This window comes from Bos javanicus, chromosome 10, assembly GCF_032452875.1.
Source record: "Bos javanicus breed banteng chromosome 10, ARS-OSU_banteng_1.0, whole genome shotgun sequence".
NCBI lineage: Eukaryota > Metazoa > Chordata > Mammalia > Artiodactyla > Bovidae > Bos > Bos javanicus.
The window spans coordinates 59,372,717-59,386,549 of record NC_083877.1 but is presented as its reverse complement, the minus strand read 5'-3'; the positions used below and the strand labels follow the sequence as shown (position 1 = coordinate 59,386,549).

General features: G+C 38.8%; 1 protein-coding gene across 1 annotated transcript in view; it reads left to right on the top strand.

Moving 5' to 3' along the window:
• Positions 1-593: 593 nt before the first annotated feature.
• Positions 594-13,833, top strand: part of USP8 (ubiquitin specific peptidase 8) — a 55,571-nt gene continuing 42,331 nt past the window's right edge. Inside the window, exon 1 of the mRNA XM_061428780.1 lies at positions 594-737. The gene's annotated coding sequence lies outside the window, so the exon portion shown is untranslated. The remainder of the gene's footprint in view (positions 738-13,833) is intronic.

Below are 13,833 nucleotides of genomic sequence, written 5' to 3'. Positions count from 1 at the left end.
CATCCATGAGACGCTTGGATTGTCCCTGAGGACTTAAGTGACCATGGCCTATCACTCCATCCAAGCTACTTTATTTTACATATAATCGGAGCATTCAATTACCTATAAAGAATCACCTCACGACAAAGTTCGGACCACTCTTTTTGCTTTTTTAGACTAGGCTTTTAACTGTGTTTGCGCATATATAATATGCTTTAGAACCGTATCCATTCTTCTCTTACCAGAGGCGTGGCTTCGGAGAATGTTAAACTTTTGGCCAAAATTTGAGATTCACATCCTCTTTCTAGTCAGCTTTAAACCTCCAATTTGAAGAGAAAGAAGCATAGAGTTAAAGGCAGCACTGCCTCCAGCGCTGCAAGGCCCAGGATGAGAGTTAATACCAGGTGATGAAACTAAGTCTGAGAAATGCAGGGCGCAGGGGACGGGCGGACAAGCTCGCCCCAACTAAGCGTAGCCTGGTCGCTACCCAGACCGTCCAGCCAGACCGTCCTCTTTAGCCCTCCTCGGCCCTCAGGCGAAGCTGCCACAGGCAGAGCTGGAACTGGGGAGGGGCAAATAGTCAAGGGCGCGCGCGGGCAACGTGACGTCAGATACGCGACGCGTCGCAACGCAGTGCAAATTGGGAATCGGGGATGAGCTGGGCTGGCTTCCGTCCGGATAGCGATTCTTCCTCGAGTTGGTGGGAGATGGGCCTTTGGCGAGGAGGCCGGCGTTAGTGAAGTGCGCCGGGCTCCAAGGTGAGTGCGGGGCTGGGTCCTGGCCTTGGATCCTTGGGAATCCGACCGCAGCGAAGCCCCTTACCTTACACCAGCTGCTGATCACCCGGGAGACAAGCTCTGTCCTCGGAGAGGGGTGGGACAATCGGCTTTTGGAGGAAGGGCCCAACCTCAAGTCTTTCCTGCTGTCCACCTAGGGTTGCCCAGCCAGTTCCGCGTGGGCTCAGGTTTTCCGGTCTCGAAAGGTGGCCTTGACCATTCTTCCATCTTCTTGGACAGTCAGACCGACTTTGACCTCCTTCCTCTTGCCTCCGTTCTCGGATTTACTTGCTGTCGAGCTGCATCCCCAGGCCTTAATACAACCTCTCAGAGTGTTTTTCAGTCCGTCTTCTGATCCAGTCAAACTTGCTTTTAGTGAAGTTCAAAATTGCGTTTAAAGAAACTATGAGCGCATCAGAGTTAAAACTGTGACTTCCTCAAATAAAAGCTTTTCTTTCCTAAAATGTGCCCTCTCTCCTGGAATTGTGGGATAAGTTAATTTCACCTCCACTCCACCTTGGAAATTATTAGAACCCTGAATTTATACCTAAAGCTGCAGGCCACACTTCTCGGTTTATTTCTTGCCTCCAGTTCATTTTGTGACCTTGAAACAAGTCCCTTAATCACTAAGAAAATATTTACCTGAAGACAGAGGTGTTGCAGAATCTAAGGAATTTAATACTTGTTAAGAGCCCTGAGGGTTTCAACTATAGGGGATGCCAAAATAAAGATTTTACTCTCTGTAAATCTGCAAACATCCTAATTTTTGTATGCTTTCTACTGCAGCCATGAAAAATGCCCAGTGGTCTTTGTTAGGCAAGTGTTCCTCTTGTAGGCTTTTTCTGTGGCTTTGCTATGTAAGCAGATTTTGCATTTCAACAGATTCTGTTTAAGATTCATTGTTGAATGTCTTTCATGATGTATTTAGATCATTTGTCATGATTCCAGAATACTGGTCTCATCTGTCTGAAAGGTTTCCGGTAGGTTGTGTTATGTTTCTAACATGTTGAAATAAGTATTCCATTTCTTGTGACACATTAGGTGCATCTTTTAAATTAGATAGTAAGAACACACAACCTGTCACTAATGACATAAATACATACTAATTGCACATAGGTATGAATTGTAGTTTTTGAGAAAACAATGAGTGAGAAAAACAAAAATATTTTAAGGATGTCTTTCTGTAATTTAATTTTTTAATATATTTACTTGAACTTTGTCAGTTGTTATGGCTTTTATTTATTAGTATGAACACAATAGGAAAGAACCAGGATGGCTTCTGTAAAGTAGAAGAGTCAGTACATCAGATTTTTTTCCATAAAATGTCTGGCATTATATTTTATTATGAACATTATATTTTATTATGAACATGAAAATATACTTATTTTTGGAGAGATGAAAGGGAAAAAGTGTTCATTAAATATGAGGTGATAATAAGTTAAACATTATTGAGTCTTTTTTGTTTTAATCTTGGTTATTGTCCCAGTTGCCTATTGCTATATAACACTTCACTCTAAAACAAAGTAGCTTAAAGCTACAGTTTATTATCTCATGTTTCTTGGGCCAGCTGGATTCAGCTGGTTGCTTCTCGATGAAGGTTTCTTGTATTGTAGTCCGATATCCATCTGAAAACTCAGCTGGGCAGAACATCCAGGATGGCTCATTCCCATCGATGGCAGTTGCTGTTGGCTGAGAGTTCAGCTGAGACGCGACAGGAGTGCCTGTGGTATAGCCTTTTTATGTGTCTTAGACATAGCACAGCATGGAGGCTGAGTTCCAGGAGCAAGTGTTTGAAGGAGTGGAAGCTTTCTCTTAAAATCTTTTCAAGCTTGGACCCAGAAATTGGCACAGCATTACTTCCAACATTCTCTGTTCATTAGAGCAGTTAGAGTCCTCCCTCCACCAGATAATAGACTTTTGAAGGAGCCAGTGCTGATAATAACTTGTGGCCATCTTGAGCATACCATAATTTTGTTGACAAGGTTGTGTTAGACTAATATTTAGATATAATAGTAGATGCAGAGTAAGTTACACTTCTGATTTTTTTTAGCCGTCTCATGGCACATTATAATTTTTGGAGCACTTTTTGAAAAAATTTTTTCATTTGCTACCTTTGAAAACTTTATAGAAGCAGATGGATTATTTCCATTTTGCAGATGAAAATAAACTGAGCAATGGCACTGGTGGCATTGGAGGATTTAAGGAATTTGCCCAGAGTTATATGATAGTAAGTGGAAATGAAACTAAGACTTGCAGTACTTTCATAATATAGAATTTATTAGTAAATATGAAATATTATATTAAACTTATTTTGGAATTACATATTTATAACCATACTAATTCAAGTAACACAGTACTCATGCGTAGTGAATAAAGTTAGTGTTGAGAGAGCTAAACTTTGTCTTTTCTAACACATTACAGTTTAGTCTTTCATAATACTAAATTATCTGAAATGTACCAATAATGATGTGAACCTGCATGTCTTTTTTTAAATTGAAGTATAGTTGATTTACAGTGTTTTAGGTGTACAGTAAAGTGATTCAGTCATATATATATATATTCTTTTTTTAGATTTGTTGGCATTATAGGATATTATAAGATACAGAGTATAGTTCCCTGTGCTATACAGTAGGTCCTCATTGTTTATTCATTTTACATATAGTAGTGTGTGTCTGTTAATTCCAAATTTATTCCTCCCTACTCCCTTTCCCCTTTGGTGATCATAAGCTTGTTTTCTATGTCTATGAATCTATTTCTGTTTTGTAAATAAGTTCACCTATATCATTATTTTAGATTCCACATGTAAGTGATATATGATATTTGTCCTGATGTCTCTCTGATGTCATGAAATGAAATTATTATACATTATAATATCAATTTCAAACAGATTGAAAAGCTGTGGGTATAGGAATCCTGGAGGTTTTACTTTAGCTTTTTAATTATAAAATATTAAAAATAAAAATGATTTCTCATAATTTTTGGTAGGTTGGGAATGATATAACTTAAGATGTTGATTTCAGCTGAAAACTAATTGTCATCTTCAGACTGTTTTATTGCTTCTAGTAACATCCTTATGGAGAAGGCAATGGCACCCCACTCCAGTACTCTTGCCTGGAGAATCCCATGAACCGAGGAGCCTGGTGGGCTGCAGACCATGGGGTCGCTAGGAGTGGAACACGACTGAGCGATTTCACTTTATTTTTTCACTTTCATGCATTGGAGAAGGACATGGCAACCCACTCCAGTGTTCTTGCCTGGAGAATCCCAGGGACGGGGGAGCCTGGTGGGCTGCTGTCTATGGGGTCACACAGAGTCGGACACGACTGAAGCGACTTAGCAGCAACAGCAGCAACATACTTATATCCATTCTTTGTGCTCATGGTTCTCTGTCTTGAGTGTATGTTAGAATTAACCTGAGGAGCTTTATAAAAATCTTATGTTCAAATCTCACTCAGATTCTAATTGAACTATTTAGGAATGGATTCTGGGCATGAGTATTTTTTTCGAGTTCTTGGGTGATTCTAATATACAGCTAGGGTTGCAAACCATAGCTTTTTTTCTGGTACTTACTAAGTACAGTTGGGTTCCCAGCTCATCCATTTGGCATCAGTTAAGAAAAATTGAAGAGATAAAGAGGGAGAAGAGATAAGAAATGGAGCAAGGTTACATATGTAGAAAGACACCTATTTATTGTGTAAAACAGTTACCCTTGTCTATTTTCTAGGAATGATCCTTCTTAATAAAACCAAGAAACTTTCGGCGTGGCATGTTCGTGCCTATATTAGGGTAGTTGCTTTGTATTACCATTGTGTACTTACCTTTCCTCTTACGAGGTAGAACTACATGAGGAGGTATATTCTTTGTATTCTCTCTAGCCCCCAGCCCTGCACTTTGTATTCTAAATGTTACCAGATTGAAGCCAGTTTTTAGTCACTCTTCAAAACTAAGGCTAGTTATTTGACTCTGTTTTTCTTTTTAGCAGTGTAAGAACTTTGCAACTTTGGAATTCTCCAGGTTCCAGTCCTTAAGGTATCTTGTCAGCTCTAGAGAAACAAGATATCATTTCCTTAGTGATTCATTCTCCTGATATTAGTTACTAGTGTGAATGATGATTATGTTTTTAAAACTATTTTAGAAGTTTTAAAATATACATAAAAGTGAAGAGAATAGAATTATTTAAACTATCCTAGATAATCTATTCATGTCAATACTTTGTTATCTCCCAAAACAATAAGGATTATAAAAGTTAACATTAACGTCTTAATAGTTGATTTAATATCTATTTGGCTTTCTGTAAACTTGGTATCTAATTACATATTTACATCTCTATCAGGGCATCTTTTTTTAGATACTATTTCTTTTTCATGTACTTAACATGTTCAAATTTTTTTTGTAAATCAGTGGTTCTTATATGGGGTTAATTTTGCCTCCCCTGCCCCCCACCCCCATCGTGGACATTTGTCCGTCAGGAAACATTACTGGTTGTCACAACTGGAGAGATGTGGATACTACTGGCATCTAGTGGGTGAGGCCAGGGCTGCTGCTAAACCTACTACCATGTGTAGGGCAGCCCCACAGCAAAGAGTTCTTCAGCCCAACATGTGAGTAGTGCCCACGTTGAGAGACGCTGCTGTAGACTGGTCAGTTTTTTAAACTGCAGTATTCCTTTGTTTTGTTAATAGCACTCCCATTGTTCCCATTTCTCAGGGTTTCAAAGTGTGTGTGTGTATGCACTTAAGAGAGAAAACATTGTTTCAGTCAAAGCATCTTTCTACCTGTTTATGTTCTTTCTTCTGTGGCCTGCTCCTTATTCTTTTCTAGAGTATCATTCCCTTGTTTCTGTTTCCTTCACATCTATCTTACATGTCCCACTTTGACCTGCCCAGAAGTACTATAGGAAGGTCTGGCTTCTTACTGTGGGCTGAATTAAATATAGATAACTTTGGGTGGTTTCAAAAGTTCTCCATCATATAACTCCCTTGCTTTACCTAATAGAATTTATTATTGCTAGCCAGCAGTTATTAAAGATTGACTCTAAGGACTACTGAAGTAATTATTAGAGATCTAGCATGTTAGAGTAATGACTTGTAAAGATGAGTAAGTATAATTCCTTGATCTAATTGATTATTTCCTAATAATTCCTATTGTATTCTTTATTTTTCTCACTACTTTACTCTTTTTGTCCTGATTCCTCTTTTTGTGTCTTTGTTTGTGTTGATTTCCTCTTCTGCATGCCCTCCTTTCTGACTCTCTTCATGGCTAACTCCTGTCCTTAGGGCAGGTGGCTGTCTTTTATCACAGCATCATGATACTGCATGCTTATGACGTATGAGTAACTTAAAGTGTAGTCACACTTGGCATCTGGTCCAAATTCTGTACTGAAAGAATGATATAGGTAACAAATAGTATAGAATTTAGACCAAGAAATAAACTCCAGATCTGGGACCATCAAGGATGGAAGAGGTGAAACTTAAGTTGTTGCTATTGTTGTTTTGGCCACACCTTGCGGCATGTGGGATCTTAGTTCCCTAAGTAGGGATCGAACTTGTGCCCCCTGCACTGGAAGTGTAGAATCTTAACCACTGGACCTCCAGGGACTTCACGTAAATTGGTTTTTGAAGGACAAAGGATCAGCATAAAAGAGTATAGTCTGGGCTGGAAGAAGCTCCCCCCTTGCCCCAAGTTACACTGAATTTTTCCCTCCTTTTTACTTCCCAATGAATGGAGTTAATATATTTGTGCATTTATATATATATATATAAATGTATATTGTAGGAATTAGTTGTTGGCTTATTATTTAATGAGTATTAGTTTGGTCTTGGTAACTAGACCAAGATATTTGTGACCAGAAGCCCTGTGGTATTCTCTATCCCCCTAGAGCAGTTACTCAAAGTAGCCAGTCTCTATTATAGGCTTGCAGCTTGTACTAGAATATAAATGAGTACACTGCTCTCCTCCTAAAGAAAGTCTTGATACTATGAAAAATTCAGTGTGCTTAATTGGTTTCAGTTCAGTTCAGTTCAGTCGCTCAGTCATGTCTGACTCTTTGCAACCCCATGAAATAGCAGCACGCCAGGCCTCCCTGTTATAAGCTTATTTTATCACAGACTGGTAAACCAGCAATTCCTCAACCAGCACTGGTCTGTAGACCACACTTGGAGTATAGCATTGCTCTGCAGGACTTCTTCACTTTTTCAGTTGTAACCTATAGCAAGAAATACATTTCATGTTTCTACCCAGTGCTCTGTAGGTACATACACAGGTACACATAGCCTAAACTAAAATTTCTTTCTTTTTTTTTTTAAACTAAAATTTCATGAAACAATTCTTAACCTTACTATGTGTGACATGGTCTGATATTTTCTCTTTAGGATTTAGTTGTGTGTCGTTTTTTTTTTAATGATGATTGTGACCTTCTGAATTGATTGTTTAAAACACTGTGCTTGTCACTGGACACAGAGTAAATACTCAGACAATACTATAAATTTTGTTTTGTTTTTTAGCAGTGATTTAATCCTTGAAAGAGTTCAGCCCTCAAGTATTTCTTTGAAACAGATTATTTCATCAAATTGTCTGGGCATTTTAACTGGAAGGGTGTTGAATGGATTATATGAAATTTAAGACAGTCGGATGATGTCTCAGGAATACTATTGCTGTCTGAAGGCCAGAGATGGGGGGAGATGAGATGATGGACGGCCAACAAAGACAAACTTCACTTTCCTTTCAGTCTTGCCAGCAACCTTGGCAGTAACTGGTGTGAAGCCCTAGGTCAGGTATCTTGACCAGTCTGAATGACCAGAAACCTCAGTTCTTACTTTTTTTACTTTTTAGTCTTTACTCTGTGGTTCAAGTTATCCAATCGCTAATTCTCTTTGGAAGGATCAGAAAGATGTCAAAAGGGAAGAGGCGGGGTATATATGCCTTCCATTTTCTCCCTATTATCCACTCATTTTCAGTACTGCCTGGTTTTCGTTTTCAGAGCATTGCTGTTTGATTAAGCTGGAGTCCTTAGTGTTTGTCAGGTTTACACGTCTTAAGCATTTATTTTTTGTTTTAGAAGACCTTTTTTCTTACATACATTTATTTCATTTTTTTGTACTTAAAATCTTTTTTGAAGTGTACATAGTTTTCTTGGGTTATATGTTGTATTTAGTTCTAGAGCTACACAAGCAGCTTTTAAAATTATTTGAGTTCTGTAGTTATTGAACATTCCCATTGTAAGTATCAGTGGGTTTGTTGTTACTATTGCAGCCAAAGTAAGAAATTGTAAATCCATTCAGTTATTCTGGCCTTGAGTTATTTTATGTCATTCTCTTTTAAAATTTCTTTAATGGCAAAATGCAGCAGAGTGACTTATCAAAAATATAATTCATTAAAGTTTACATGCATTTAAGTTGGATTCGTATTTTTCTTTGCTTTCTCATTCAATTAGGGAAAAGTACCTTTACCTTGTGCCTTGACTTCTCCAGAAATATATGTGATTGTAGAGGCTGAAATAGAAATTGAGGCAATGCTGGATGTGTTTTTAACACTCAGGATCTGTTTGACAGTATAACTTACAACTTAATGAATGAAAATGGAAACAACTGTGATCCTCTGATGATGTCATCAGAGAAAGTTGTTCTTTGTTTCAGCTGTTCTCAAAAATCAAATAAGGACAGAAAAGATAACTTAAAAAAATCAGAATCTTTCTCCTAGAAACCCTCATTAAAAACTTTGATGTCCTCACAATCTTATCCCTGTACTTTGCCCCCGAGTGTCTAATCAGTTGTCAAGTTCTGTCAAGAATTTGTCTCAGTCAAAGAAGACACCTTTGTGGTGTCTCTAATGTTTATCTGCCTCCTCCATTCCATCTCTGCTGCCCTACTTCTGACCTTCATCATCTTTCCTTAGGATCATTATAATGTGTAACTAATGTCTTCCTTATCTCTAGTCTTTTAAAGCCTAACCTTGTACTGTTAGTTTGGATCATGTAACTGTTCTTAGATCTTTGCTTATAGCTCTCTGTTACCTTTAGAAAAAAACTAAATGCTTTAACATGACATTCACAGCCTTCCATTTATATGTTTCTAGACTATTTTTCAGGCCTTCAGTTCAGTTCAGTCGCTCAGTCGTGTTCGACTCTTTGCGACCCCATGAACCACAGCACACCCTGTCCATCACCAACTCCGAGAGTCCACCCAAACCCATGTCCATCGAGTCGGTGATGCCATCCAACCATCTCATCCTCTGTCTTCCCCTTCTCCTCCTGCCCTCAATCTTTCCCAGCATCAGGGTCTTTTCAAATGAGTCAGCTCTTCTCATCAGGTGGCCAAAGTATTGGAGTTTAAGCTTCAACATCAGTCCCTCCAATGAACACCCAGGAGTGATCTCCTTAAGGATGGACGGGTTGGATCTCCTTGCAGTCCAAGGGACTCTCAAGAGTCTTCTCCAACACCACAGTTCAAAAGCATCAAATCTTTTGCGCTCAGCCTTCTTTATAATCCAAATCTCACATCCATACATGACCAGTGGAAAAACCATAGACTTGACTAGATGGACCTTTGTTGGCAAAGTAATGTCTCTGCTTTTTAATATGTTGTCTAGGTTGGTCATAACTTTCCTTCCAAGGAGCAAGTGTCTTTTAATTTCATGGCTGCAGTCACCATCTGTAGTGACTTTGGAGCCCAGAAAAATAAAGTCAGCCACTGTGTCCATTGTTTCCCCGTCTGTTTGCCATAAAGTGATGGGACCGGATGCCATGATCTTAGTTTTTTGAATGTTGAGCTTTAAGCCAACTTTTTCACTCCTCTTTCACTTCCATTTAGAAGCTCTTTAGTTCTTCACTTTCTGCCATAAGGGTGGTATCATCTACATATCTGAGGTTACTGATATTTCTCCTGGCAATCTTGATTCCAGCTTGTGCTTCTTCCAGCCCAGCGTTTCTCATGATGTACTCTGCATAGAAGTTAAATAAGCAGGTGACAATACACAGCCTTGACGTACTCCTTTTCCTATTTGGAACCAGTCTGTTGTTCCATGTCTAGTTCTAACTGTTGCTTCCTGACCTGCATATGGGTTTCTCAAGAGGCAGGTCAGGTGGTCTGGTATTCCCATCTCTTTCAGAATTTTCTACAGTTTATTGTGATCCACACAGTCAAAAGGCTTTGGCATAGTCATTAAAGCAGAAATAGATGTGTTTCTGGAACTCTCTTGCTTTTTCCATGATCCAGCGGATGTTGGCAAGTTGACCTCTGATTCTTCTGCCTTTTCTAAAACCAGCTTGAACATCTGGAAGTTCACGTATTGCTGAAGCCTGGCTTGGAGAATTTTGAGCATTACTTTACTAGTGTGTGAGATGAGTGCAGTTGTGCGGTAGTTTGAGCATTCTTTGGCATTGCCTTTCTTTGGGATTGGAATGAAAACTGGCCTTTTCCAGTCCTGTGGCCACTGCTGAGTTTTCCAAATTTGCTGGCATATTGAGTGCAACAGTTTCACAGCATTGTCTTTCAGGATTTGAAATAGCTCAGCTGGAATTCTATCACCTCCACTAGCTTTGTAGTGATGCTTCCTAAAGCCCACTTGACTTAACATTCCAGGATGTCTGGCTCTAGATCAGTGATCACACCATCGTGATTATCTGGGTCGTGAAGGTTTTTTTTTGTACGGTTCTTCTGTGTGTTCTTGCCACCTCTTCTTAATATCTTCTGCTTCTGTTAGGTCCATACCATTTCTGTCCTTTATTGAGCCCATCTTTGCCTGAAATGTTCCCTTGGTATCTCTGATTTTCTTGAAGAGATCCCTAGTCTTTCCCATTCTATTGTTTTCCTCTATTTGTTTGCATTGATCACTGAGGAAGGCTTTCTTATCTCTCCTTGCTATTCTTTGGAACTCTGCATTCAAATGGGTATATCTTTCCTTATCTCTTTTGCTTTTTCCTTCCCTTCTTTTCACAGCTATCTGTAAGGCCTCCTCAGACAGCCATTTTGCTTTTTTGCATTTCTTTTTCCTGGAGATGGTCTTGATTCCTGTCTCCTTTACAATGTCATGAACCTCCATCCATAGTTTATCAGGCACTCTGTCTATCAGATCTAGTCCCTTAAATCTATTTCTTACTCCCATTGTATGTCATACCTGAATGGTCTAGTGGTTTTCTCTACTTTCTTCAATTTCAGCCTGAATTTGGCAATAAGGAGTTCATGATCCGAGCCACAGTCAACTCCCAGTCTTGTTTTTGCTGATTGTATAGTGCTTCTCCATCTTTGGCTGCAAAGAATATAATCTAACCAGCAAATCTTGTGCATTCTCTATCCTGGCTAGTTCCCAAAGATATTCTTTACTTTTTGACTTTTTCCTCATACTTGCTCATCTATCAAAAAGCCTTCTCTCACCAAGACTCACATAAATGCAGTCCCTTGCCTGATGCTTCCTAAGATCCCTCTAGTTATACTTGATCTTCTTAATTTTTCTTATTGTACATTATTTATACTTTATAGTTTGATACTTATGGTTACATGTTGTATTAACACTACTTAATATTTTCTCTTTCACGTTAGTTTTTAAACTTTGTGAGGAAATGGATCGCATATAATTTTTGAGTTCCTAGGAGCACAATATCTTCTATGGTAGAATATCTGTGAATGTTCAAATTGAATTTAACTTTGAAATAGCTAATGGTTTTTTATTTTAAGTTGCCTAGATAGCATATACATTTTAATATTCTTTGTCTTTCAAAGATCCAAGCTTTTAAGGTAATCATGAGAAACAGATTTGACTGAGACATATTCTCGACCTTCAACTTAGAAGGTTCAAATAAATAGCTCTCTTTCCCAACCAAGAAACTTGATTGTCAGGAATCAACAAAATAGACTCTACCTGACTTTTTGAATGTGTGTTCTGTGATTATACCACTAATACTTAATGACCCAGAAAAAGGATAGAGTTGGAAAAAACAGATACTATCGGACTGGTGCTAAGTTACTCTGTTTATCTCTGGCGTTAATCCTTATCTTAGTACACTTAGTGTTACCAGTGAAAAATCATTGGGCTTTTTGGAAATTGTATTTCAAGAGTTAGCCTATATCAGGGGGAGCAAATGTTTCTTATGACTGAGTAAGCTTAAAATCCTAGCTGAGCTAGGTGGGGGTAGAAAAGGCAGGGTAAGTTTTATTACCCTTAACCTTCTGTCCTCTGCTGTGCTTAGTTGCTCAGTTGTGTCCAACTCTTTGCGACCCTCTGTGGACTGTAGCCCGCCGGGCTCCTCTGTCCATGGGGATTCTCCAGGCAAGAATACTAGAGTGGGTTGCCATGCCCTCCTCCAGGGGATCTTCCCAACCCAGGGATCAAATCCAGGTCTCCTGTATTGCAGGCAGATTCTTTACCATCTGAGCCACTAGGGAAGCCCAAGAATACTGGAGTGGGTAGCCTATCCCTTCTCCAGGGAATCTTCCTGACCCAGGAATTGAACCGGGGTCTCCTACATTGCAGGCGATTCTTTACCAGCTGAGCTACCAGGGAAGCCCTGTGTCCTCTAGCCTTCCTGAATAGTCCAAGCTCCAACATTCCTTGCCCTCGGTCACCTTCTGTTGTAGCATCACTAAGGCCTCCCGTTTCCTTGAGCACCTTCCAGGAAACTTAGTTTCTTGGCCTTAGTGTGCTTTTCCTTAGTCAGAAGTATTATTCCTCAACCGTTGCTTATGTTTCAGAAGAAATTATGTTTCTGAAGCACTACTCTGTCCCATCATATTCCTTCTCATTGCCATTTTAAAAAAGTTATCTACAGTCTACTTCCATTCCTTTGTTCCTTAATGCTGTGCTCTTGCTTCCCGTCATAACACTGTGTGGAAGCTGTGTTCAGTGATGTTATATATACCAGACTCTATTCCAAATCTGTCTTGTCTTTTTAATGAGTGCTTACAAACATAAACTTTACGTTTACTTGTTTCACCCATAACTTCTAACTTACATCTGTCTGGGTATTCTTTTCATATTTTTATACAGCTGGATATTTTATTCACATTTGCATTGTTAATAGAATATTAATATAATTGGTTTCTCTAAAATTTTAAATGTTAAGTACATTACATGTTATTTTATATGCTATAAAAGCCTTACAATAAAATGATCATCTGTACCAACTATTATGGGCTTCCCAGGTGGCGCTAGTAGTAAAAGAACCAAGCTGCCCATTCGGGAGATGTAAGAGACTCAGGTTCTGTCCCTGGATTGGGAGGATCCCCTGGAGGAGGGCATGGCAACCCACTTCAGTATCCTTGCCTGGAGAATCTCATGGACAGAGGAGGCTGGTGGCTTACAGTCCATGAGGTCGCAAAGAGTTGGACGTGACTGAAGTGACTCAGCACAACACACCAACTAATATATGTAAAATAAGCTAGAGGATGTATATAGCCAATATTTTCTAATAACTATAAATGGAATATAACCTTTAAAAACTGTGAATCACTGTATTGTACACCTGTAGTGTATAATACTGTAAATCAATTATACTTAAATAAATACATAAATAAAATGATCATCTGTGAGCATCTGTGAATATACCACCCAACTTGAGAAATAAAACCTGACTTTACTGATACCCCTGAAGCTCCATGTGTGCATTATACCCTCCACATTTCCAGAAATAGAATTTTATGTTTACTGTTCCTACCTTTATTTATAGGTTTATCTGATTTTTATCCTTAAGCAGTATATTGCTAGTTTTAGTTTGTTTTAAAACTTCATACAAAAGGTGTCATGTTGTATGTATTCATGCTTTTTCACTCAGCTTTAGGGGCATAAGCAGAGATTGAGGAGGTGCTGAGCATAGCGGGTTAGGGAATGTTCTCCAGTTAAACTGTTTATCTTGGGAGATCAGGGGCCATGACTTATATATCCTTTGTGAATTTAACATGTAGCATTATGTTTCTTATAAGGTAAGACCCTCAGTGTTATTATCTGGAAATCCAAGGGATCCCTATCGTATTCTTTCTTTATTGGATGCTCTTTGCTGCTTTGGTGATGCATTGCTTTTTTTCTTTTTTTTTTTTGGTTTATTTTTATTTTTTGCTTTCTGGTGGTGTCACTCTCTTTTTCTTTTTTT